This window comes from Ambystoma mexicanum, chromosome 5p (genome assembly GCF_040938575.1).
Source record: "Ambystoma mexicanum isolate Mex_15411 chromosome 5p, UKY_AmexF1_1, whole genome shotgun sequence".
In the NCBI taxonomy this organism is placed as follows: domain Eukaryota; kingdom Metazoa; phylum Chordata; class Amphibia; order Caudata; family Ambystomatidae; genus Ambystoma; species Ambystoma mexicanum.
In genome coordinates this window covers 83,614,074-83,638,932 of record NC_090930.1, presented here as the reverse complement: position 1 = coordinate 83,638,932, position 24,859 = coordinate 83,614,074, and the positions used below count along the sequence as shown (strand labels likewise).

At 45.7% G+C, this 24,859-nt stretch overlaps 1 long non-coding RNA gene across 1 annotated transcript in view; it reads left to right on the top strand.

Annotated features, from left to right (window-relative positions):
* LOC138480758 (uncharacterized) overlaps positions 1-24,859 on the top strand; it is a 74,406-nt gene that overhangs the window by 13,317 nt on the left and 36,230 nt on the right. The window contains exons 2-3 of the long non-coding RNA XR_011274123.1: positions 29-198; positions 4,341-4,461. This is a non-coding gene — a long non-coding RNA (uncharacterized lncRNA). The remainder of the gene's footprint in view (positions 1-28; positions 199-4,340; positions 4,462-24,859) is intronic.

The following is a 24,859-nucleotide window of genomic DNA, read 5'->3' as shown; positions in this document are numbered from 1 at the left end:
ATAAGCAATTGCTCACTCTTGTTTGCAGAGGTGAAGCCTGACGATGCTGTGATGGACGACTCTGAACTTGGCCCCCGCTCAATGATCAACGCCTCTGATACCGCCATGTGCCACATCAGTGGGATCCACAGCTGGGCACGTAGTGGCAACATCTGCTACCAAGTGATCAGAATCCCAGCTACATTTGCCAGTGCTGAGGTGCGTATAGATATGTTGAATGTGTAAGTGTTTGCTTGCAGAGCAAATCTTGCAGATCAAGAAAAGCTTTAAAGTGCTAATGGCAGGATCTGTCCAGGCTCTAAATTAACAATAATTCAGGAAGAGCATTGAGAGCAGTGGATGAGCTAAAACGTTTCCTTAAAGACCATGCCGCATGGTTCAATATCAGGGATCCAGAAATGGGGGCCAGAAACATACAGGCCATTATCTGCCAAGGACATGCATTGCTTATGAAGGACAGGAAGTGCGCATGATGGGAGAGTGCACGTCAGAGATGCCAGGTTATCTTCCTATATAATATGATATGATATGGCATTTATAACGCACCTATACACAAGTGTTTGAAGGAACTCAGTGACCAATAGATTTTGGCAGGGTCAGTGCCAGGATTCCTGCCACTCCAAGCCAAGTGAACCATAGACATTTACACCAGAGACATAGTGTTCACTGTGCAATGGCTGACAGGAACACTAAGTATTATGTTTTTAACAGGCCTCTACTATTTTCAAAAAAATTAATTGATTGATTAATATGGCAAATACAATCAAAGGTATGGTGGGTTTAAAAAAATGTATGGAGCGATCAATTGTACCTGAAATATAGAGGCCAGTTCAACTAACAAGCACCTAGGCCACACCTCCACCAAGAAGCCATCCTTGGAAGATCCCTTCCAGGTACAAACCAACGAGAAATGCAGCGTGGATATGCAAATGAGCTGAAAGCATACATGTATACACAATTTGTGATTTAGAGTTAACCGAAGAAGATGTAGAAATAGCTAGTTTTGCCATGTAGATAAAGTACAACTTAAGAACATATAAAGTTTAAATGAAGAAAAAATAAATAACATGCATTCATTTATCTTTTTTCTATCATGTATTTGTTTTAAAAACATATTTTTATTTTCTTATGTAGGTATGTGAGGGCTACCCCTACTTGATATGATATGATATGGCATTTATAACGCGCCTATACACAAGTGTTTCGAGGCGCGACGAGGCAAGGGAGGGGGAACAGAGGAAAGACGGAGACAGCGATCATACTAGGCCAGGTGTCATTCAGATAGCGCAAGTGCAGGGGAAGGGATCAGTGTGGGGAAAAGGGGAAGGGGACAGTGCAGTACATGGGATAAATAGTATAAATACAAACAATACATAGAATAAATAAAAGCAATAAGTAAAAGTACGGCCAGCTGGTGGTAAGTGCAAATGCAAGTGCAGACATGAGGTGTCAAGTGCTGGTAGGGGATTGTAGGGATACAGAAAAACAGTCCCCTAGTGCAGGGGTTGCCAGGGAGGCAGTTCAGGTGTGCAACTGGTGGGGGAGGGGTCCTGGGCCCGCGATCAGAAGGTGGCCAGGTAACCAGTGCAGTTAGTGCAGTTTCAGTCAGAAGTTCAGCAGGGGAGAGGAGGAGAGAAAGCAGAAGCAAAGAGGAAGGTTTTGAGGTGCTCCCAGACCGAAGATGGTTCCCCTGAAGTTTCAAGGAGGCAGGGAATCTGTTCCAAAGGGAAGCCTCAGCCAAAGAAAGAGATCTACCACCAACTTGTTGCTTGGAAAAGCGACTGACCCTGAGGAAGTTGGAGGCAGATGAGCGAAGAGCTCGAGAAGGAAGATATTTAGGAAGAGAGAGTTGAAGGTATTGAGGCCCCAGGCCCCAGAAGGCCTTGTGGACAATGCAGAGGGTTTTGAACTTAATCCTTGCAGCCACTGTGAGCCAGTGCTGGGATTTCAGGCCTGGAGAGATACGATCCCTGGGCTTGAGGCCAAGGACAAGTCTTGCAGTCCTGTTCTGGATGAGTTGCAGAGGGCGGAGAGTAGAAGCAGGCAGATTTAGAAAGAGGCTGTTGCAATAGTCCAGCCTAGAGAGGACCAGAGGTCTGGAGACAGTGAGCTTCTGGGGGAAGGAGAGGAAAGGAAGAATACCTTGCAGGAGGTGCAGCTGGTAGTGTGAGATGTCGGAGATGTGAGGAGGGAAGGAGAGTGTGGAGTCGAATATGACCCCAAGGTTTTTAGCCTTGCAGGTGGGAGCAGGAAGAGGGCCAAGAGAGGCCGACCAGAGAGTAACAGGAAAGGAGGGAGCAGGTGTGCCGATGATGAGAATATCATTCTTACTGGCATTAAGGCAGAGGTCATTGGCGGCACACCACTTTTGGATAGCAGACAGACAGTCAGAGATGAGAGAAGGAAAAGAGGTGGCTGATGGTAGCCTGAAAATTAGCTGAGTGTCATCGATATAGCACTGAAAGTTGGGGCAGAGAGCGGCAATATGGAGGGCAAGAAGTGGCAGGTATTGTTTGAATATCCAGGGAGAGAGGTTAGACCCCTGGGGTGCACCACAGGTAGAGATAGAGAGCGAGGAGAGGAAGGACCCAAGTTGGACCTGGGAGGGTCGATCAGAGAATAAAGAAGTCAGCCACGCCAGGCCAGGTTATCACGTGGACGGTTGAGCAGGATGGCATGGTTTACTGTGTCAAAGGCGGAATAGAGATTAAGTAAGATGAGGACACAGGGGGTGTTGGAATCAATGTTGGAGAGCAGGTCTTCACGGATGTTCAGGAGAGCAGTTTCCATTCTTCTGGCAGCTCTGAAGCCAGACCGAGGGTCATGAACACAACCAACAGATTCAGTGTGAACATTAAGCTGGGAGATAGCCAACTTTTCCAGGGGTCTGCTCAGAAAAGGAGTGATTGAGATTGGGCGATAGTTAGCCGGGCAGGACAGGTCGGCAGAGGGTTTCTTAAGAAGAGGGTGCACAAGGGAGTGCTTCAGGGGGGATGGGAAGACTCTAGCTTCGAAGGAGTGGTTACAGAAGTCGGCCAGAGCAGGAGGCAGGGAGTCAGTGTGGTCCTTGATGGTTTTGGAGGAACAGGGGTGAACCAGTTTTGATGAGACTTTCATAGATCGGACTTGTCTAGAAACCTTGTCTGGGGAGAACAGGGGAAAGGCAGAGAAGGAGGGAGGAGAGGTGGCCGAAGAAGGGCTAGAGGAAAAGCAGGGAGTAGAGGGAGGAGGGGGCGAGGATGAGAGAGTGGACAGGATGTCTGGAGTTTTAGAGATGACATGAGAAGCCAGAGCCATGCAGAGGGTGCACTTGACCCCCACACTAATCTCAGCAGTTTTAAACGCACCAACTTTCATCTGTGAATACCTGCATAGCACCATTGTTACAATACTTTGTGTGAAATTGAAGCAGCCCCTGGGTGAAGGTAACTGAGAGTAGATGGGGTTTAACAATAACCAAACAAAGCATGCTAGGATGGAACACGACCCCACAGGGATCCAAGAATTAACTGTATGATTTAATTAGGATTCATTCTTATTCTGTGAAGGTACCCAGTGTCCCTTTTCCAAGGTGCAGCAACCTAATGCCAACTTATTGCAAGACCAGGCATTATTTCCCAAAGTGGCTCAGTTCTTTCAACCATTTCCAGGACCACACATACATATCCCTGCACAGGGGTGTGGGGGGCATCCCCCACATACAGAGCATGCACACTCCTGTTGGATGTGGATTCACACCCACTGGTAACCATGGGAGCCGGTTTCACATTCCTATTTCTTTCTGAGAACAATTTTCTGCATTTGTCCCTTTTTGGAGTACTTCTGGTGCTGTCCTGGATACCAGAATGGATCCTTATTTCCTTTTTCAAAAATGGCCAAATGTATATTTATTTTTTGTATATTCTGTGCCACTTGCCAATCCAGAATTGCTACATATGGTGTTCATTAAGCAATGGGGTTGAAATAGTTGAACAAATCAGAGCAAATCTGACCTGTCTATTCAACAGTCACCAATTAAGTTCATGTCCCTGTTTCAAATGAAGATCACCAGGAACACTCAGTGTGACCCATAAGGGGCAGATCAGACCCTTATGAAATGCTCATTGCTGTGCTTTGCATCAGGGATGCTGATGAAGACAGAATCGACCATCTGGGGGCACAGTTTGGAAGGAGGCAAAGGCTTTCAGCCTGAGAGGCTGGTCCCCTGGGACCTTGAGACCTCCACCAGCTGCTCATCTATGGAGCCTCTAGAACTATGTGTGGTGCTTTATTACCTGCATCATCTGGCCATGTTATAATACGTACTTTCTCTTTTTTCCCTTGTCTCTGGGTGACGGTAGGAGTATTGAAGGAACAACATCCGTGGGAGTCATCTGGCCTCTGTGCACAGCACTTCATGCAACAGTGTAATATCGGCTCCATGGTATGAGGGCCCGGATAGGCTGGATCTATCTTCATGAAGTAAGTTCCACAGGCTGCCCAGAGAATTATGCTAACTTTTGATGTTTGTGAGTGAGTGAGTGATTACTGAGGTAGGGAGGTAGGAAGGTTGCAAGGAAAGGTTAGATTTAGAAGTCCTATCTAAGGTCTCAGAAAGAAACACATATATGGAACTCAATTAAAAGACATGTTTTTAGCACATTATTATCAAGATTTTTAGAATTACACAAAAACATCACACCGTTATACATAATTAAAATAACTAATTATATTACACATTGAAATCGAACATTTGTAATCATTCATAAATCAAGAGCATAAATAGGCTTAGAAAGAAAGTTCAGGAATGTCTCACACATGCCTGATTCACAATAAATCACGATGGTGAGTTTCTCCTGATAAACGCAGGCTGCAAAGATGAGTCGTGAAATGTTCTCTTACTGGAATGGAGACTAAGAACCTTTGTAGATAACCCAGTGTCTCATCTATTCATATATTTATCGATAGATTTGTGGGTTACTTGCAACAGGCTCATGCAGGTCAGAGCATCCCTTTGGAGCATGTTAGACCAGAGATTGGATTGTTTAGGAGTAGAGTAGACCAAGCCAGAGGACGAGGAAGGATGTTATGGGAAGAAAGTTCAGTATGCTTACCTGGAAACGTCTGTCTTCATGTTTTGCTTGGCATCTCGAGTACCTACTCTTGGTATTCTACCAAAGTATTGTGAGCCTGCAGGGCAGCGGCTAAGGGAGCACACAGGGAAACAGTCAATGGAAATAGCAGACATTCATCAATGCATCCTCAATGGCTTGCAGAACACAGCGATACAGGAATACATTGGGCAAAGGACCAAAGTGATGGGGACAAAATGGAAACACAGCACAGGCTGTCCACAAAATAGGAAAGGTCGCCTCATATGGAGTATGTGGCAGTCCCTAAGTTACTGCAGAGCTGTGATGCACAAACTGGCCTCCAAGTCACTCTGGGAGGGCAGCACACATTGAAGCATGTTATTCCTCCATTCTTGGTAGCCTTCAAACAACAGGTCGTTTTTCTCACCATTTGCCTGCAAAATATTTTAGGCAACACTCCACAAACAAGGCCAGATGCTACAAAGAGCAGCAACTCTCAAATATTGCTCTAGGATGTGTACCCCACAGGGTATTCCCTGGCATAGGGTAAGATGCACACTTTTGTTGTTCTTGACGATCGCAAGATGTCACTTTCATAAGTTGCCATGGTAACATATTCAATTTCATTAAGAGACATGTTGTCCAGTTATGGATGTGTAGCCAACAGCACTTTCCAGACTAGGTAAGCATCTGTCTCAGCCCCTGGTACAGTTCTTGGTCCTTTGTTTAAATTAGGTGAATGGGTTGTTCAGGAGGAGAGGAATTACTGACGGGCCCATTGGTCAGCGCTCACCCTCTAGAACTTGTAAGACAAGATAGCTGCGCCATGTGAGGACTGGGGGTGCAGGATTCACTTACTCCAACACGACTCAATAATGAGGACTCAGTAGTTTGGCAAAGGGAAGTCAGTTTAATGACAAGTACATCAAACAGGGAAACAAATGGGAATCAGCTGTAGTGCGATCACCTGTCTCTCTCCGACTTCCTCGAACTTCAGTTGAACAGCAATTCTTATAGGCAATGTTCGTCATCATTGACGTCTAACTCTACAAAAACTCGACATGCAATATAATTGGTTAGGAAAGGTAACTTAAGTATAGGTGCTATATCTGTATATGATAATAGGGCATGCTGATCGGATAACTCTTATCGGGTGGGCGTCCATGCCCATCCCACTACATCACATGTGTTTGACGTCACTACAAGTACGACGTCTCATTGGTTCTACTATCTATAGGATTCCAGATAACTTGGTCCATTGTGATTGGGCAGGTTACACCCCTAGACATAAATCCCCATTTTAATTAGCATCATGCAGGATGGACACCCAAGGGCCTGGTGTACCAAGTTTCACAATGCCTCCCTTCCATCAATCAGTACTTTAGGGCTATGTGTCAATTAGTTGGCTGGGTATGGCTTCGAAACTGTAGCCTCTTATCGGGAAAAGTTATGGCATCCTGGGTTCTGGATGAAATCAGGCGATGGTACCTCTTCGCGCCTGGCTGGTCAAGTGTCTGTTCACCATGAATTTGCTTCAGTTTCCAGCTTTTATTGTATTTAATTCTGCTTGGCCATGCAACCTGCCTGGGCCTTACTTATCTTGAACTTGCACGTGCGAGCTGATATGCTCCGAAGTTTGGTTCTTGCGAGCTGATGCTCTCCTCCCTTTCTCTGGGTGACCTCGATTTCCCAGGCATGAGCCGTTCTCTGTTGAGTTTCGATTCCGCTCTTTCTCTCTGTTCTGGCTGAGTTGTGAAACTTAGCCTGTCAGGCCTCTGGCAGCCTTGGCCCATTTCTGCTTTACAAAATGGAGACGCAATCGTATGACGTGCTTTTTGAGGTAGTTATATAGTTGGCGCATGCCACTTCTAATGTTCTACTAAGCATTGCAAGCAGTATGGTTTTCTTAGCTTCTTGCGTTCCAAGCTTATTTGCACACATTTGACGGGTGGTTGTTCTCATCATGTCTAGTAACGCGTTTCCTTACTTTTTAGCATTGTCTCCTTCCTGTGTTCGTTACATAAGTTGGCATAACAGTTTGTTCTAACGTGTCTTACTCGCTTGCTGGTTCTGGCCATAGTCATTTCCATTGGCCCTCCATTAAGGCTCCTGGGGTTTCTTAGTGGACTGTATGTAGGTACTCCTCATTTCGTATCATCGGCTGGTATGGCTGTCTGATAGGGTACCGTGCCGCATGGGTTGTCTGGTTATGGGCGCTTCGACAGGTACGGGTCTTCTAACGTACACTGGGCAGAGTCCCAGTGCAACTCTCTGTTGGTTCATTCGCTCTTCATACGTCACGTGCATTGGCGAGTGCCCTCCTGGTAGCTCAAAATGGGGGGCAGGGGTGCAGGTCATGTCTGGAACCTCCTTTACACTCCCCCCTCTGGTCGGTTCATCGACCACTTCTGCTTCATTCTTCATTTCTATTTCTTTTGATTCCTCTGTGTTTTGTTCATCGTCTTTAGGGTTGGCACATGATGGCGTGAACGTGTGTGTCTTAGGAGTCCATATTTTTATCACGCCTTTCAAATTCCCTGCTGTTTTGACATGTTCATCTTTTGACCAGGTCATTAGCTGGCATTGTCCATTTGGACTGCAATAGATCCATTTTCCTTCATACCTTCTTCGTTTCTTAGGGTATGTGAACTTTGTTCCTTCTGGCGCAAATTTGCTGGCCTTCACAAAGTCTCTTATTTCTTCATCAGTCAGGTCTCTAGGCTTCCATCCTGGTTCAACATCGACCATTATTTTCACCCCTATAGCTTTCTTCGCAGTTTTCTGGCACTGTGTAATGATTATCTTGATTACGCAGAATCTAGGAGAGCTCCTAGAAACTTGAATATGTCTGGCATCCATTGTGGGACCCACGAGAATAGGTCTCCAAACCAGCTGTCATCGTCCACTTCATCACTGTCATCGATCATCTGGTTTTTTAGGCTTGTCAACATACTTATGGCCTCTGATAGGGTTACAATTTCTTCGTCATTTGATGGTACAAATGAGCAACAAGATTCTCCAATTTTTTCACAAACACTCCATCCATCGCTGTGATCATGTCAAGCACATGTCTGTTTTGGAGGGTCATCAGTCTGATTGCTCTCAGCTCTTCTTTGATCGCGTTGAATCCTTTAATAGTGGTATTGATGGTCTGCAGTAACTCCCATCTGGTTATCTGCAACCATTTAACATTCACTCCAATTTGGATGTGGGGCAGGAGTAATGTTGTGAATACTGTTGAGGTAAGCCTGAATAGCCTGTGCTCGTAGGGGATTGCATGGAATGCCTCTTCTGATTTGGCAGAAAAGTAATTTTGTCTTTTCATCCTGGATAACAGTTCCGCAGATCTCCTTCTCCTTAGATGAGCATCTCCTCTCGGGAAACTGTCCAATTCCAGGTCATTCTCGGGGATCACTAGTGCAGGAACATGACATTCACTAGTGTACATCTACCTCCCCAATTCTTCGGTAGTCTTACATATGCCTTAGTTCCACACGCCCAGTAATGGTCCATAATGACTGCGGTTCCATGTATCATTCCTGGGGCATCAAAGACTCGTCCAGAGTTCTGACTTTCTCCCATCTTCCTTGTACCATTGTTTCTGAAGCATAATTTTGGGTTCTCCAGTGGTACTATCTGCAGGGGTCCCCCTCTGTCTTCGACCCATGTGAGTAATTTTGCGAGTTTTGGCCATAATGACTTGCATCCATTTCGCACTATGTTGAGGGTAGGTTCGTAATATCCAATCAGCATCCAGGCTCTGCAGATCACCACTCCTTTCTCCCATCCGTCTGGTGAAAGCACCGTTCCCCAAATCTGCATCTGGCCTCTGTTCTTCCAACTTCGTCCCTCTTTTTTTCCTCGGACATTTAGCTTCTGATTCACTTCCCATCTAATTCCTGCTCCTTTACATCAGGGTTCTCATATCTGATCACATGGTTCTTAGTATGAGCTCTGTTTCTTGTTTTTATGTCTTGAACATAATCATCCTCACCGGATCCGTTGCTTCGGTTGCCCATTTCAGGGAGGCATCGCTGCCCATGAACTGGCCTCTAGTCTTGCACTTTGCTACGTGCGACATGCAGTGTGCTGTCTGGACATCAATTTGTACAGCTACAAAGATCTTGGATTTTCCCATGCTGTATGGCAGGAGTGCACAGACAAAGCATTCCCCTTCTGATTGCCTTCGTCCTACTTCCTTCATGTGCTGGTTCCATATGTTGTTTGCACGATGGGCTGTGCTGTCCAGGTAATCGTTAAGTTCATTGTTACCTTTGTGAGAGTTTCTCTTGATTCTCAGCGTTCTTCTGTAGTTCGCTATGACTATGTCTCTAAATGTGTCTGGGCTACTCTTCCTTTCTGGTTATCTCGGTGGAGCTGGCTGCCTTAACTGTGTCGCTGTGGTAGGAGAAGGGTTTGTTTTTTCTCTCCTTCCTCTTTGTATGTTGTCATACATTTACCTTAACCGCCATTGGCTTCCCAGCTCTTCAATGCGTGGCTGTGTCATAGATCTGGTGCTTATTCCTTGTGTTTGAGCTGGTGTGCTTGCTGTTATAATCTCTATAGTCCTGCCTTTCAGCTCCTCGTGCAGTTTCTTTGCTCTGAATATAAATGGGAACAAGTAGTCTAATAACATTTGTGTCTTTTCTGTGAATTCTCTTGTGGCCACTTCTGTTCTTTCGAGGGATCTTGCAGTTCCCTCCTTCTTTGGTATTTCACTCGACATTTCTTTGTCGTTTCCACTGTTATCTGGACTTGAATGTTCGGTAGGCAGTTTCTCCTTCTCTGCTGTCTTTGTTGGAGACCTTGTAGCCATTGACACTTGCCCTTGTTCGAGTGCATTCTGTGTGTGAGTGCGTGCCGTAGTCAATGCTCCATCATCATTCATTCCGTGCTGACCCTGTCTTCAGCCTTTTCTCTCATTCATCACCTCATGTGTTTACGTATCACTGCTAATTACATTGAATTTTAAATCATTTGCTTCATCATTAGCTTTTCTTGCAACTGGATTCACTATATAAGGTCTGGGTGCCTTTGTGGGATTCGTATGTTCATTATCTGGTGGGTGCATTGAAATTGGGGGGCTTCGTGCACCAATGGAGAGAGCAGTTCTGATAGTCAATGACAGACAGACAATGATAATTACCAAGCATATACACATGATAGATTTGTAAGACATCTGGCAGCATTTCCTCCCAGGAAAGCGGGGTCGCCCTTCTGCTGGGGGTAAAACTATGTTACTGTTCTGGGCCCCCATTTCGATCGAGTCCATAGTCAATTATTTATTCTTTGCTTGCTCCGATTTCACGGTTCAAAAGTTTATTATTACTAAAGTGTTGAGTGCTTTTCGGGTGTCCCCCCCCTCTTGCGGGTGATGATGAAAGTCTCTGGGTGTACAGCACGGTCTCGTTTGCTAGGCTATGGAAAAAGGTTAGGCTAGCAACTATGATACATCACATTCATTTGAACATATCGATAATAGGTGAGGTCCCAGTGCACGCCTCGTATTTGCTTTGGTCCTGAGGACATGCTGGAACTTGCTCAATGCGAAAGAATGAACAGGATGGAACTACTATAAATCACACAAAAATAAAATGTTGTAAAAATGAAAACAAAAATAAAAATTAAAGCAAACATATGAAAAAATAGGAAAAAATGAGAAAAATGAAGGAAAAGAAATACAAGATGGTGAAGTTCTTGTGTCTGCTCATTTTGCTCGGTCTCTTGGTGACAAGATGATAAACAATGTCTCTCTCCTCGGTTTGCTCCTCGGTGAAAGGATGACGAAAAGGATGTAGAAAAAATAAGAAAAATAAAAATAAAAATAAAAACAATAAATGTTGTGCTCCCTGTTTCTGCTCTTCTCGGTCTGTTCTTCGGCAGACAGTCCTATTGTGGATCTCCTCCTTTTAAGGCTTTACTCAGTGGATGACCATAATTGCTTCTCAGTTGCGCTATGAGAGCCCTCAGGAACCTGTTTAATTGCGCGTTTTTTGCTGGATCTCTGAGGAATGCGGGTATGTCAACATTGCTGGGTCTACCCACTAGTTCTGGAAAGTTTTCAATGTGGTGGAAGAAAACACGGTATGCATATTGGCTGTCTTCTGGTGTTGATGACATTTTTTCTGATTTTCTAGCCTCTAGAACACCAGCCTTTCTTGCAGCATGAACAGTCTTTGTCTCCTCGATCTGTCCCTCTGCTAAAAAGTCTCACTGGAATCTCCTTAGGAATTCTTGCTGGAAGTTGGACAGTTCCACTTGGAGTATTATGCTATGGAGAAGTGTGCCCATGTGTTGGGCGTTGGCTGGATCTCTAAGGAAGGTGATAACGTCAATATCTTACTTTACTACCATTTCTGGATGGTCTGTGACTAGTCTGAGCATGACATTGTGAGCCAGCTGGGTATCTACGGGTGACAGGGACATCTGCCTTATTTGCTCAGTCCTGATCACAATTCTTTCTTTTGACGTGAACAGTTTTTACATTTTCCTGCTGCGTGGATTGCAACCACGTAATTTAATTTGTACCACACTTGGTTTAGGAATTAGTTGTTTCTTGGATCTCTGATGAAGGTTAGGGTATCTGTTGTTCTCCCGACAAGTCCTGGGCATTCCTCTATGAAGCGGAAAAATAGGGTATATGTAAGTTCATCAATGATCACTTGAGGTGGGAGCATTTGTTCTTATTTCCAGTACTCTGGTACTTCGACAAATGCCTCTGCACTTACAAGTGATGGATATGTCTCTAATACTAACCGAAAACAGGAAAGCACATCCTTTGCAATATTTCTACTGGGGGATACCATGAGTTTGGCGAACAAAGTCTCGGTACTGGTTGATATCGTTTTTTTTTCTTTTTACAAGAGTGTCTTTTTCTCTGCTTAAAAAGAGTCTTGGGGTCTTTTTAATAATTTGTGCGGCTTTAAATGTTCATATGAGTAATTTCACTGCAGCTTTGGATGTGCAACTCTCTTCTTTTGCTTTGTAACTTTGGCTGTACTGAATGTCCATATCATTGTCTTTTTTATCACCTTTCACTTGGTTTGAGGAAATGCCTTGTTTTGAAAGCCACAATTTATCAGATTCCTTTTGCCACTGTTTTGTTGCTCATGCGTCCTTCTTCCTCGCCATGGATATTGTCTGCATGTGCTGAGGTTCTTCCCCGTTGTCTGTGGTTTCTTTGCAGTTGGATGCATCAGGAGGGCTCTCTCCTATGTAGGGTTTAATGTCATTTAGGAAGATCCATGCCCTTCTGCCCTGGAGCTTGACGGCGGAGGGGGTGCAGTCCTCTACAATGAGCGGGCCAATAAATCTTGGCTCGTCCCACCTTTTCCTGGCAAAGTTCTTCACCAAAACGCTGTCACCAGGGAAGACGAGGGGTGCACAAAGGATTTGAGCAGCGCCTGCATCAGCACTTTCTGTTGTGCTGTCCCCTTTTCTCCCTCGCTGCAGCTGCTCTGTAATGACAGAGGCACTGGATGTCAAACAGTTCAGGTACTTTTGCGTCTCTGTTCCCAGAACTTCCCAAGTCAGCTGGGCACCACAACTAGCTCTATCTCTGGGGGTAAGAGGGGTCCTCATTCTTCTGCCTGTAACTATCTCGTGTGGCGTGAGATGATGGTCGGAGCCTGGTTGGTTCCGAAGTGCATACAATGCCAATGGTAGACAGTGCAGGCATCCCTTCATTAATGTGTGCTTCAACTTGGCTATCCTTCCTTTAAGTAAGCGTTGATCTGTTCACATATCCCATTCCTCTCTGGATGATACACCGACGAGAACTTGTGCTTTATACCAAGCAATGAACTAATCTGTTCGAACACTGAATTTACAAAGTGGGCCCCATTATCTGATCTCATTATCTCGCAACCCCCTTCTAGGGAACACTTCCCTCAACAGGAACTTAGCAGCATAGGCAGCGTCGGGGTGTGTACAGGGACCTGCTTCTATCCATCTAGAGAATGGACACACCACCACAATTAAATACCTGTACCCATTGCACACTTGAATCATATCGACATAATCGATGTGTAAGTACTGAAACGGTTCATTTGGTCTGGGAATGATTCCTCTCACTACTTTTAATGTGTGCCCAGCGGTGAACTGCTGGCAGATAATGCAGTTCACCATTTAAATGCAACATGCTCTGCTGAATTCAGTGTGAACCAGTCTTCTGCGAGCGTTGCGGCTATGTTTTCTTTTGACATGTGAATGGGGTAGTGAAGCTGTTCTAGCACTACCTTTAGGAGGGTGACAGGCATTACTGTTTTACCAGTGCTGTCTTGCCTCCAGAGCCCGTCAGAGGGGTTTAAAGAACACCCTCGATGCTTCCATACATTTTTCTCCTCCTGAGGTGCCTCCCCCTGGAGCTCTATTAGCTGAGTCTGCCCCATGTTGCTATAGGCTTCTGGTGTGGCTCGCGCTACCATCATCCGCTCATGGGTACGTGCCACCTCCACGTCCATGATTGTTTCATTCTTGGATGCCATACGTTTGGCTTCCGTGTCCGCTTCATGGTTTCCACGTGACACAAAATCTGTCCCCTTGGTATGAGTGGCGCATTTCACGACCGCTATGCCCACTGGGAGCTGTAGTGCTTTTATCAGCCTGTTCAATAAGGCTGCATGTTGCACTCGCGTGCCGCTTGCTCGGAGGTAGCCCCTCCTTTTCCAGCACGCTAAGCCTGCATGCACTGTGGATGTCATATAGGTGGAGTCACTGTACACCGTTACTTGCTGGTCTGCATGATTCTCAATGGCGAGTATCAATGCCAACAGATCTGCAGCTTGTGCCAAATAATGAGATGGTATTTGTGCACTAACGAGTACTCGAAACTCCCCATTCGCTAGGTGTTTTATCACGGCAACGCCTGTATACCTTTGTCCGTCTTCTTGGTCGATTCTTGAAGACCCATCAATAAAGACGATTTCCCCACTCGCCAGGGCATTCTCCTTTACCCTGGGGCTCTCATCATAGAATTCCTCATAGTTCGCACAGTCGTGTATAAGTTCTCCCTCTGTGAATGGTTCAGCTATGAATGTAGCAGGGTTTACAGTTTTACATCGCACTATTTTGATCGATGGATTAGAGATGATCACTTCATAGGCGGATGCTCTCTGAGATGTTAGTGTGCCCTTTGGCTTTTCTAGTATGGCAAACAGTGAGTGCTCAACATACAATGTCATGGAGCACCCCATCACAATGGATAATGGCTTCCCGACGGCGAACGCGGCGGCAGCTAGATTTTGTTCGCATGGGAAATGGCCCTTCATGACTGGGTCTAGATTCCCGCTGTAATATGCTAGAGGCTTGTACCCCAGTGAGGTTTGCTCCATCGGTATGTGAGAACAGGTAGAATTCCTCTTCATAATTAGGAATCCCGAGAACTGGGGCCTTACAAATTGCCCCCTTGAGCTCTGTGAACCCCTTTTCCATCGTTTCAGTCCATTCGATGTCTTCCCTTGTCGACTGGGCCTTCTTCAGGGCCTGAAGCAAGGGCTTGGTGTATGAGCTGTAGTCAACGACCCATGCTCTGATGTAGTTACACAGGCCTAAAAAGCTTTGCATTTGTTTTATCATGTGCGGCTTGGCCATGTTCATGATAGCTTCAGCCCTCTCTGGGGTCACTTTCTTCCACTCATGTGAAATCAGTTGCCCTATGTACAATACTTCTGGCTGACAGTACTGCAGCTTTTCCTTTTCAACTTTGTATCCCTTCTCAGCCAGTATAGTTAGTAGCTGGACAGAGTCTTGCCTGCATTGCTCTTCAGTGGTGCTGCAGATCAGAATGTCATCTACATACTGCAAGACAACACTGTCCACCGCTATGTTGCTTAGGTCCATTTGCAGGACTCTGTTGAAGATTGATGGGGACTCGCAGTACCCCTGTGGCAACCTCGTGCTCTTCAGATGAATTTGTCTGAAAGTGAATGACGTCAGATCGTGTGAGTCACGGTGCAATGAAATCGAGAAAAACGCATTTTTCAAATCGATCACCGTGAAATATTTTGCTTCAGTTGGTATATTACATAATATTGTGGATGGATTAGGGACTAGAGGGAACTCGGCTTCGACTATATCGTTCAATGCTCGTAAATCCTGAATTAAACGCCAGGACCCTCCCTTAGATTTCTTGACAGGATAAATCACTGTGTTGCAAGGTGATTCTGACGTCACTAAGATGCCCTGTTCCATCACGGCGGAAATTGTCTTTGTGATCCCTTCATCTGCCTCTCTGGACATGGGATACTGTCGTGTTCGTGGTAAAATTGCTCCTGGCTTCAGTTTAATTTTCACTTCCTCTGCCCCCTTCAGTAGTCCTGCATCGTAGGGTCTTGTTGTCCACACTGCGGCAGGCACTTGGGCCATGTCGTCATCAAAGTATTCTGAACGTACCAATGCCAGCATTATTCTCTGTGGCACCTCTCATTTGATAATTTTGACCCAAAATATGAGACTCACTTCCACCCTTGTCTCTTCTAGGTCAGGGTGTTCTTCAAACAGATCGTCATCGGTGACGTCAGTCAATCAGTACCATTCTTCAATGGCGACAATCGAACCCCATTGTCTGCCTTCAGTAACCCTCAACAAATACCACTTTCCCTCGTACTGCGGCAAATTGCACCCTTAAAGGAAATAGTTGTCCCTCCTCTTCGTGCATGGGTATTCTTGGTCTGAATAGAAACTCATCCGGGGTTCTCATAGGTCTGTCCGTGAGGCCTGGCAATCCCGCCATAAGTACCCAAACGCCATATGCGAAAAGCTCTGGTTCTAGCGATATAGCCCTCATTGCTGCACGTCCAGAGTATGCTCTGATCATTTCGCACACGTTTGAATAATGCATTCCTGGGGTGGAACAAAATTATACCCTTCTCGGTAAACAAGATGGTCATGTTTAGTTTAGTCATCAGGTCCAGACCCAGAATATTTACTGGGGTCTGCCGTGAATATAATAGAGGTACATTCATTTTGCGCTCTACCACTGAGACTGGGAGTGCGTCTGTAAAGGGAACTCTGCTATGAGCTCCAGTGAAACTCTGGGTATCTATGGCCTCGCCGGACAAGGAAAACTTGCCTTATCCATTGCACGAGCGTGTTGCACCCGTATCAACTAAGAAGAAATATTCTTTCCCCCCTATGGTGACATTCACCCTTGGTTCCCTGTTAGGATCTGGTGTCACTGATAGGATAGAGCACATCAGATTCCCCCGTGAGCTGTCCTATTTTATATATAAGTTTGGTCCACTGTATACTTGTTGATTTCCCCCAGTCTCAGGGTTAACTCCCCCTCCGGAGTTAGTGCCCTGCGACATTTGCGGTGGTGCCTGCTGGGGTTGTCCCTGCGGCAAGTTCTCCATGTTCGGTGGTTGAACCACTTGCTGTGCACCTTGCTGCACGCCTGATGCCTGCGGCTGCACTGTGTAATTTCGTGCACCGCCCGGTTGCGGGACGGCAGGTTGATTCATCATGCCTGCCCCCAGCCAACACACTGGCGGTGGTCGGGCCATTTGTCCATCCGGCATAGCTGCACCTCCCATTCGTGTGTTCTGAAAGCCAGCTTCAACATTCTGAAAACCTCCTTGGTTACCTCGAAACCTTCCCTGATTGCTCTGCCATCCTCTACCTCCAAAACCTCTTCCCCCCGGGTAAAATCCCGTGTTACCCTGATTATTTTGCGGTGGGTTAGTCGCTTGTTGTGCGCTTGGTTCGGCTGTGCTGGTAAGCATGGCTCCCTCGAGAGCATACTTCGAGAGCTTCTTTTGCACCAGCTTTGCCTCCTCTCCCTTACGAGTTTCCTCCTTTTTCCGATTTTTTTCTTGTAGCAATCTACAGTAGTGCGCAATTGTTAATTGTATTTCTGCCCATGGTTTAGCTTCTATTCCTACCAATTTCTTGAGCTGTTTTTGCACCGGTTCCGGTAACCATTGGCACACTATATGGTAGAATACAGGGATAGATTTCGTCCAAGACTCATGCGTTTCGAGTACCCATGCGTCTTGAAAATTTTGGATACAAATCAACGGATCTTCATTTTTCGTGTCATTATAGCTCCCATATCAGTAGTGTCTGGATATAGTGTACGCAGCGCTTTCCACGCTGCTGCCCTACAGTTATTAAATGGCACTCCATCATGGGAGGTGTTAGTTAGGGTTACCCTAGGGTAGCCTGCCCGTTTCCATAAATCATCAGCTCTTTCACCAAGTATGCGATTAGGAGACCCTTTATGTCCCCTATAGCTAAGGTGACACCCCCCGTCATTTTCTCTAACTAATGTATCCACTTTCCGGCTCACGATGTCAGCATTGAAGCTTATTTTTAAGGTTCTCTCGGTCCATGTGTGGCCATGGAATATATTGTGGTCTTGCTCCCCCCTTTTCTAGTACCGGGAATTAGAATGCACAGTCCTCCTTCTCTTTACCCATAGCTCTCTGGTCTATCGCCGGGGTTGCGTTCCCGCCTTGCCGTCTACCTGGCAATGCCCTTAACCTGTCTGCATAGGCAGGCACCGACGCCCCCCTCTGACCATGGGATGTTTCTTCATGTCGGCTGGACTGTCCAGCAGACTTCGGTGCCCTACATGTGGACCCTCTAGCATCTGACCATTGTACCTCTCGATCCCTTGGGAGCCGTTTTTCGCACCGTCTCCCTTCGTCATGTGCTACTTCCTCCGTTTCCTCACCGGAGTCAGATCCTGAATACTCCCAGTTTACACAACTCCTTGCATCTTCTTCGTTCTGCCCAATTTCTAGCCTGTCTAGGGACAGTCCCCTGCTCCCACTACTTCGGGTGACATCCTCAGTGTCATATAGCTGGGTGCTCTCTAAGCGCACATCCTCCCTTTCCCCATGGGATATTAGTTCCAGCCCCATCTCGTCATAAATATTATCAATTGTTTCCCCGATGCTTCTGGTGTCGATCTTCAAGATTTGTCCGACTTGTACCTGGTACCGCATCACTTCCAGGAAATAATTCTTCTATGTCTTCCCATTCTACAACGGGATTGGGTTTTTTAACTTCCCATTGCAAATATTCTAGATCTCGCGCCCTCTGTCTACACTTGCGTTCTACTCCCTCATCGGTCTCCTTTCGCTTCTTCGCTTCTTCTCTAGCCTTATCTACTTCCCTCATCCGTTCATTTCTACGTTCCTTTGCCCTTCTACTTTCCTCGTCTTCTCGCTTTTTTCCTTTCCTTTCTTGCACTCTCCTTTCTTCCTCTAGCTTTAGCGTGTTCTGCCTGTACTCCTCATATGCTGCGTATTGTGTGCGTCTGAGCGGTATTCCCTGCTCTTTGCGATATAGTTGTTCTCGCCTTAACGTATCCTTCTTTCTTAACCTCTCATCTCTTATTTCCTTTTCTTTCTCTTTTTCCTTTCTCTGCACCTCATCATTCCCTCGGTCTTCTGTCATCACTACCTTTACCATCAAGTTTTAGCAATATCTGACCTCCCATCCACTCGTCCTTTGCGAATGCTATCTCGTTACTTCCTTTCTGCTTCTTTCCCTCTCTCTCCTTCTCGAGACATGCACTACTCTGTGCCTGATCCTTTCCTTCATCACCACGTCTCTCCTTGTCCCTCGGGACAACGGAGGCAAGATTACTTTCCTGCTCTTTTTCTTTGATGTCGTCATTACTGCATGTAGGCGACTCATATGCCGGATTGCTGTATCCCGTGGCTGCCTTAAGTTCTCTCAGCGGGTAAAGACCCTCTGACTTATTCCCTTCGATCACTGGCTCAGGCGGGGCAGGTGGCGCGGTAGGCGTCTCACCCCCCTCTGTACATACATTTAATATCCAATATGCGGGTGGTTCTTCCTCCTTCGTCTGCTCGAACATTTTCCAAAATTCGAGGACGGCAAGGTGTTTCTCTAGCTTCATGCCAGTATATGTGGCATGTAGGAAGGTGGTCATATGCTGTAAAACAGCCTTAGAGAGTGACCCGTTCTGGGGCCACGGCATAAACATCTTATTTTCGGTGCCCTTAACCCACTCCTGGCTATATTTCTTCAGCTTTGTTGCATGCTTGGGCAGTTGCTTGCATAAATGCGCAAGCAGGGTAACTTCCTCCATTCTTAATTCCGTCACCAACAATAATTATACAGCTCTTTCAATCTTTCAATAGTATGAGCGAGCACCAAATACGCAAGCTCCAATCCAATCTTTTCCCGCCAAATTTTTTACCAACAATTTACTCAAAACTCATCAATTCAGTGGCGATTCCCTCTCAGTTACAGAATCGCGTAAATCCAAAATGCATTTTAAACAATCACCAATACAATTATTTTACATTCGACATACAACAGAACACATATGACAGACGTTTGACAGACTAGACAGACACCAGCTGCTCATACGTATACCTGCCTTCTAATTAATACCCCGTCATGGGATTTGAATGAACCCCCTTTATGATTTCTTTAAACGTCATGGTAGCCTAAATTGTCCCCCCACTGTGGGCTCTGGGTTCATGTTCCTTCTGACCACTCTTTAAAGCACAGGAACAACACAAATCCTTACGTTTTTGCTCAGGTGCCCCCCTAGTATTCCTTACATTTTTGCTCTGGTGCCCCCTGGTATTCCTTACCTTTTTGCTCAGGTGCCCCCCTGGTATTCCTTACGTTTTTGCTCAGGTTCCCCCCTGGTATTCCTTACGTTTTTTGCTCAGGTGCCCCCCTGGTATTCACCCTTTATTTCTTATGCTCGAGTCATTAATCCCCTATATATATATACAGTCTTCTCTACTTCTACCACCATCTGTTACCTTTCCCTTACTTACTCTAATGCCTACGAGACATTTGCCAAAGTAACGAGTTTGTTGTTTCACTCACCGATTGCATTGTTTCCTCTCTGGAACTTCGTGATCACCACCCCTTCCTCTTCCTGCTTTTAAGGTTTTCGTCCGATCCGCTGCCCGTGGGAATGAGAAGGGTTATGCTTGGAAAGGCGGGTTCCTTCAGACCCACTGCAGATTTTTGAAACTTTTACTCTATCATTGTCCACGGGGAGCTTCTCAGTCTACTCAGCCGGAATGGCGAAAGGACTTGTGATCTTACCGAGGGCCCAGAGTTACTTCGTGCCGTCGGTCTGAAGGTGTCTTATAACTATCAATCGATAATCGATAATCGATGGCCGGAACCGTCCTCTGCTACCAAGTGTTCAGGAGAAGAGGAATTACTGATTGGCCCATTGGTCAGCTCTCACCCTCCAGAACTTGTAAGACAAGATAGCTGCACCATGTGAGGACTGGGGGTGCAGCATTCACTTACTCCAACATGACTCTATAATGAGGACTCAGTAGTTTGGCAAAGGGAAGTCAGTTTAATGACAAGTACATCAAACAGGGAAACAAATGGGAATCAGCTGTAGTGCGATCACCTGTCTCGCTCCGACTTCCTCGAACTTCAGTTGAACAGCAATTCTTATAGGCAATGTTCATTATCATTGAGGTCCAACTCTACAAAAACTCGACATGCAATATAATTGGTTAGGAAAGGTAACTTAAGTATAGGTGCTATATCTGTATATGATAATAGGGCATGCTGTTTGAATAACTCTTATCGGGTGGGCGTCTATGCCCATCCGACTACATCACATGTGTTTGACGTCACTACAAGTACGACGTCTCATTGGTTCTACTATCTATAGGACTCCAGATAACTTGGTCCATTGTGATTGGGCAGGTTACACCCCTAGACATAAATCCCCATTTTAATTAGCAGCATGCAAAATGGACACCCAAGAGCCTGGTATACCAAGTTTCACCCTGCCTCCCTTCCATCAATCAATACTTTAGGGCTATGTGTCAATTAGTTGGCTGGTTATGGCCTCGAAACTGTAGCCTCTTATCTGGAAAAGTTATGGCATCCTGGGTTCTGGATGACATCAGGCAATGGTACCTCTTCGCACCTGGCTGGTCACGTTTCTGTTCACCATGAATTTGCTTCAGTTTCCAGCTTTTATTGTATTTAATTCTGCTTCGGCCCTGCCACCTGCCTGGGCTTCTCTTATCTTGACCTTGCACTTGCAAGCTGGTATGCTCTGAAGTTTGGTTCTTGCGATCTGATGCTCTCCTCCCTTTCTCTGGGTGACCTCGAATTCCCAGGCATGAGCCGTTCTCTGTTGAGTTTCGATTCCGCTCTTTCTCTCTGTTCTGGCTGAGTTGTGAAACTTGGCCTGTCAGGCCTCTGGCAGCCTGGTCCCATTTCTGCTTTACAAAATGAAGTCGCACTCGTATAATGTGCTTTTTGAGGTAGTTATATAGTTGACGCATGCTGCTTCTTATGTTCTACTAAGCATTGCAAGCAGTATCGTTTTCTTAGCTTCTTGCGTTTCAAGCTTATTTACACACATTTGACAGGTCGGTTGTTCTCATCATGTCTAGTAACGCGTTTCCTTACTTTTTAGCACTATTTAGGTTGGCATAACAGCTTGTTCTAACGTATCTTACTCACGTGCTGGTTCGGGCCATAGTCACATCCATTGGCCCTCCATTAAGGCTCCTGGGGTTTCTTCGTGGACTGTATGTAGGTACTCCTCATTTCGTATCATCGGCTTGTATGGCTGTCTGATAGGGTACCGTGCCGCCCAGGGTTGTCTGGTTATGGGCGCTTCGACAGGTACGGATCTTCTAACGTACACTCGGCAGAGTCCCAGTGCAACTCTCTGTTGGTTCATTTGCTCTTCATACGTCATGTGCCTTGGCGAGTGCCCTCCTGGTCGCTCGAAATGGTGGGCAGGGTTGCAGGTCATGTCTGGAACCTCCTTTACAGGGCAATAAAGATGGTGCAGAGTCTCCTCAAGGTTGGATGGTCATGTGCAGAGATCTGTTACCACATCTACATTACACTGTTGATGATCTTAACAGTGAAAGCAAAAAGTAGTCAACACTTCAAGTGGTGCAAAGAGGAGCAGTCCATACTATTGAGGTAGTTGATCATTTCCAGTTAAGTTTAATCCTTATATATGGAATAGCGGGTCTTAATCAATGAAGTTGTAGAGGAGGTCCCAAGCACGGCCCGCACTCCAACCCTCCATTTTGAAGTACCAGGAACTTTCCCGCCGAAGTATGTGACATATGATGAGCAAATAAACCAGCAGAGAGGTGCAGTGGGGCTCTGTCCCGTACCTATCAGAAGAACAACACCTATTGAAGTACTGACACCAAAGAAAACTTGGACAGTAAGGTGTCCATTGAGAAAGCCATACCAACAAATGAAACGAAATGAAGATCGTCTGAGTACAGTGCCTGAAGAAGCCAAAAAGTTCTTAATGGAAGACGAATGGTGAGATCACAAAAGCCACGACCTGAGAATGACGTAAAGAGGCAAAATGCCATGAACAAGGGACATTGTGGACCTAAAGTGAAAGGACGATGTCAAATGTAAGAATCTTATGCCATGAGCATGATGAAGATATTCGACCTGTTTACGCATGTACATATGCTTGGAACCACAAGAAAGCTAAGCAAATCGTGCAGCTTGCTATGCTTAGTAGTAAAATAGAGTGCGGCAAGCATCACCTATACATATCTACCTCAAAAGAATCACGTTATGTAAGTATACTTCTACTATGCACAAGAGCAGAATCAACCAAATGTTACTGGAGGCCACACGAGGAGGGCATCATAGCCAACAAATCGAGAATAAAGGCAGAAGTGAAACTCGGACAGAGACACATCGTGCCAAAAAGCCAAGGTTGTATCAGCTAAAATAGATGAACAGTAGCTACAATGAATGAAGCAAAGAACAGAATATCCTGCTCAGAAAAGTCAAGATAAGAAGCCGAAGGCAGGTGGTGGGCAAAACGAAAATCAAATACACTAATTACATGGAGAAGAAGGCGATTTCACGGTGTCTGAATTACGTGACCAGCCGAGCGAGAAGAAGTGAGACTTTCACACCTAGGCATGGCCGGGTGCCGTACAAAGATATCAGAACTTTTCCAGACAGAGATGCAGTCTCGAGACCAACCACAGTGAAATAATTGACGCATAACCACTAAAGTGATGATTGATTGTAATAATAATTGGAGGAAGCCTGGGGGAGCTGATGGGCACCCTGCACCTGGCCGACCATTCTGCATGCTGCAAGGCAAAGTGGAAAAGTATGAGTGGGTTTGGTGCCAACCCAATCATAATGGAACAAGTAATCTAGGGTCCTATAGTTAGTAGAACCAATGAGATGTCATACTTTTAGTGACGTTTACAGTAGCCTAAGGTAGGGCTTAGATGTCCCATCTGACAGTGTTTACCCAATCCCCTTACTCTGTTACCATATTCAGATATAGTACATATATTAAAGTTACCTTCCTAGAACCAATAGAATTACATACCAACTTTTAAGCATTACACATCAGTGATGACAAGTTTTTAGTATAAATGATGTGTTTTTTATGAAGTTTGTTGGAGTTGTGAAGCGAGAAGGAAGATCACGCATCCGCTGATATTCATGAAACTCCCCGTTTTTTGTACTTGTAATTAAACAGACTCCCTTTGCCAAAAAGTTGAGTTGCCATTATTGATGGATGCTTGAGTATTAATCTGCATCCCCATCCATCTCACGGGTGCTGCTATTCCATCTTAAATGGGCATTGGGCAACCCCCAGCTTTATGGGCCGGATGGGGTCCTGGTGCACAAAGTGTGCACCTTCATTGGCAGAAAAAATGTGGGCCTCAATACAAGTTTGGAGGTAGCCAGCCGGACCCGGTAATTGCCCATCCGTAGGTGCCGGAAGCGGGTGATCCCCATTCCCATTGATCCCCATAGGGCTCAATGGGAATGGGGATGCCTGTAGAACCATCACCGTTAATAACGGTGCCGGTGCTACTTGCATGCTGTGCTTGCAGGTCAGACCTGGTGGAATGAAAGGCACCCGCAAGAACAACTCAGAGTTTGCCGGTCTAGATACAACGGCACCGGCAAGCTTACCGGTGCCGTTGTAATTGGACTGGCAAACTCATAATGAACCCCATTGCATCATATTGGATATTGCTCTATAATGGGCAATGCCCACTACAGTGAAAACTGCCCTCTGATACTTAGGGTGTGTTATGATTTACATTGGCAGGTATTAATTCTGATGCCGCCTCTAGTGTACAATTGTAACTCCACCATCTCCAGAAGTCATCTAGTCTTTGCTTTTGCAGGGCGGCAGAGCAAATGGATCTTCTAAGGATGTATTAAATCTCTAGTAGTAATACATAGTGCAATCTTCATCTAAGACTAATCACCAGCATGTGTGGAATTTCTTTGGGAAGTCCCTTATTTTTATAAGTACTCACTTTGCAACACTTCATTAACCTAAGGCTTACTTACCAAACTTGGAAAACAGAGGATACCTAATTTTAAGCCTTGATATGCGGACCTTAATGGTTTGAGCATGTCTTTCACTCAGGATTGGTTAGGCATTTACACCTTCCTCAATGCCATGGTGTCATTGTGCACGTGGGTGTGATGCACCCTTGCCAAGAAAAAGAAGAGCACATTTCATTCTCCGTGCATCATAGACCCAGAGCTACCAAAAAATGGTCACGGTCTATAGAGAGGAAAGCAATAGGGAACTGCAGGCCCTTAGTCGGGTATATACTTTAAGAGCAAAGTCTTGAAAGAACTACTGTGCAGTCCCTGAGCCTAGCTAGACCTCATGGGGACAGGTATATTGTGTGGCTGGGAGGATTTTGGTTGGGGTGTGGCTGGGATACTCTGGCAGTTATTATGCATAATGCTCCATTATCTACCTCATACTATATGGACGGCCTTGTATTTTAAGGCGCATGTGTAGGCGTAACTGCACG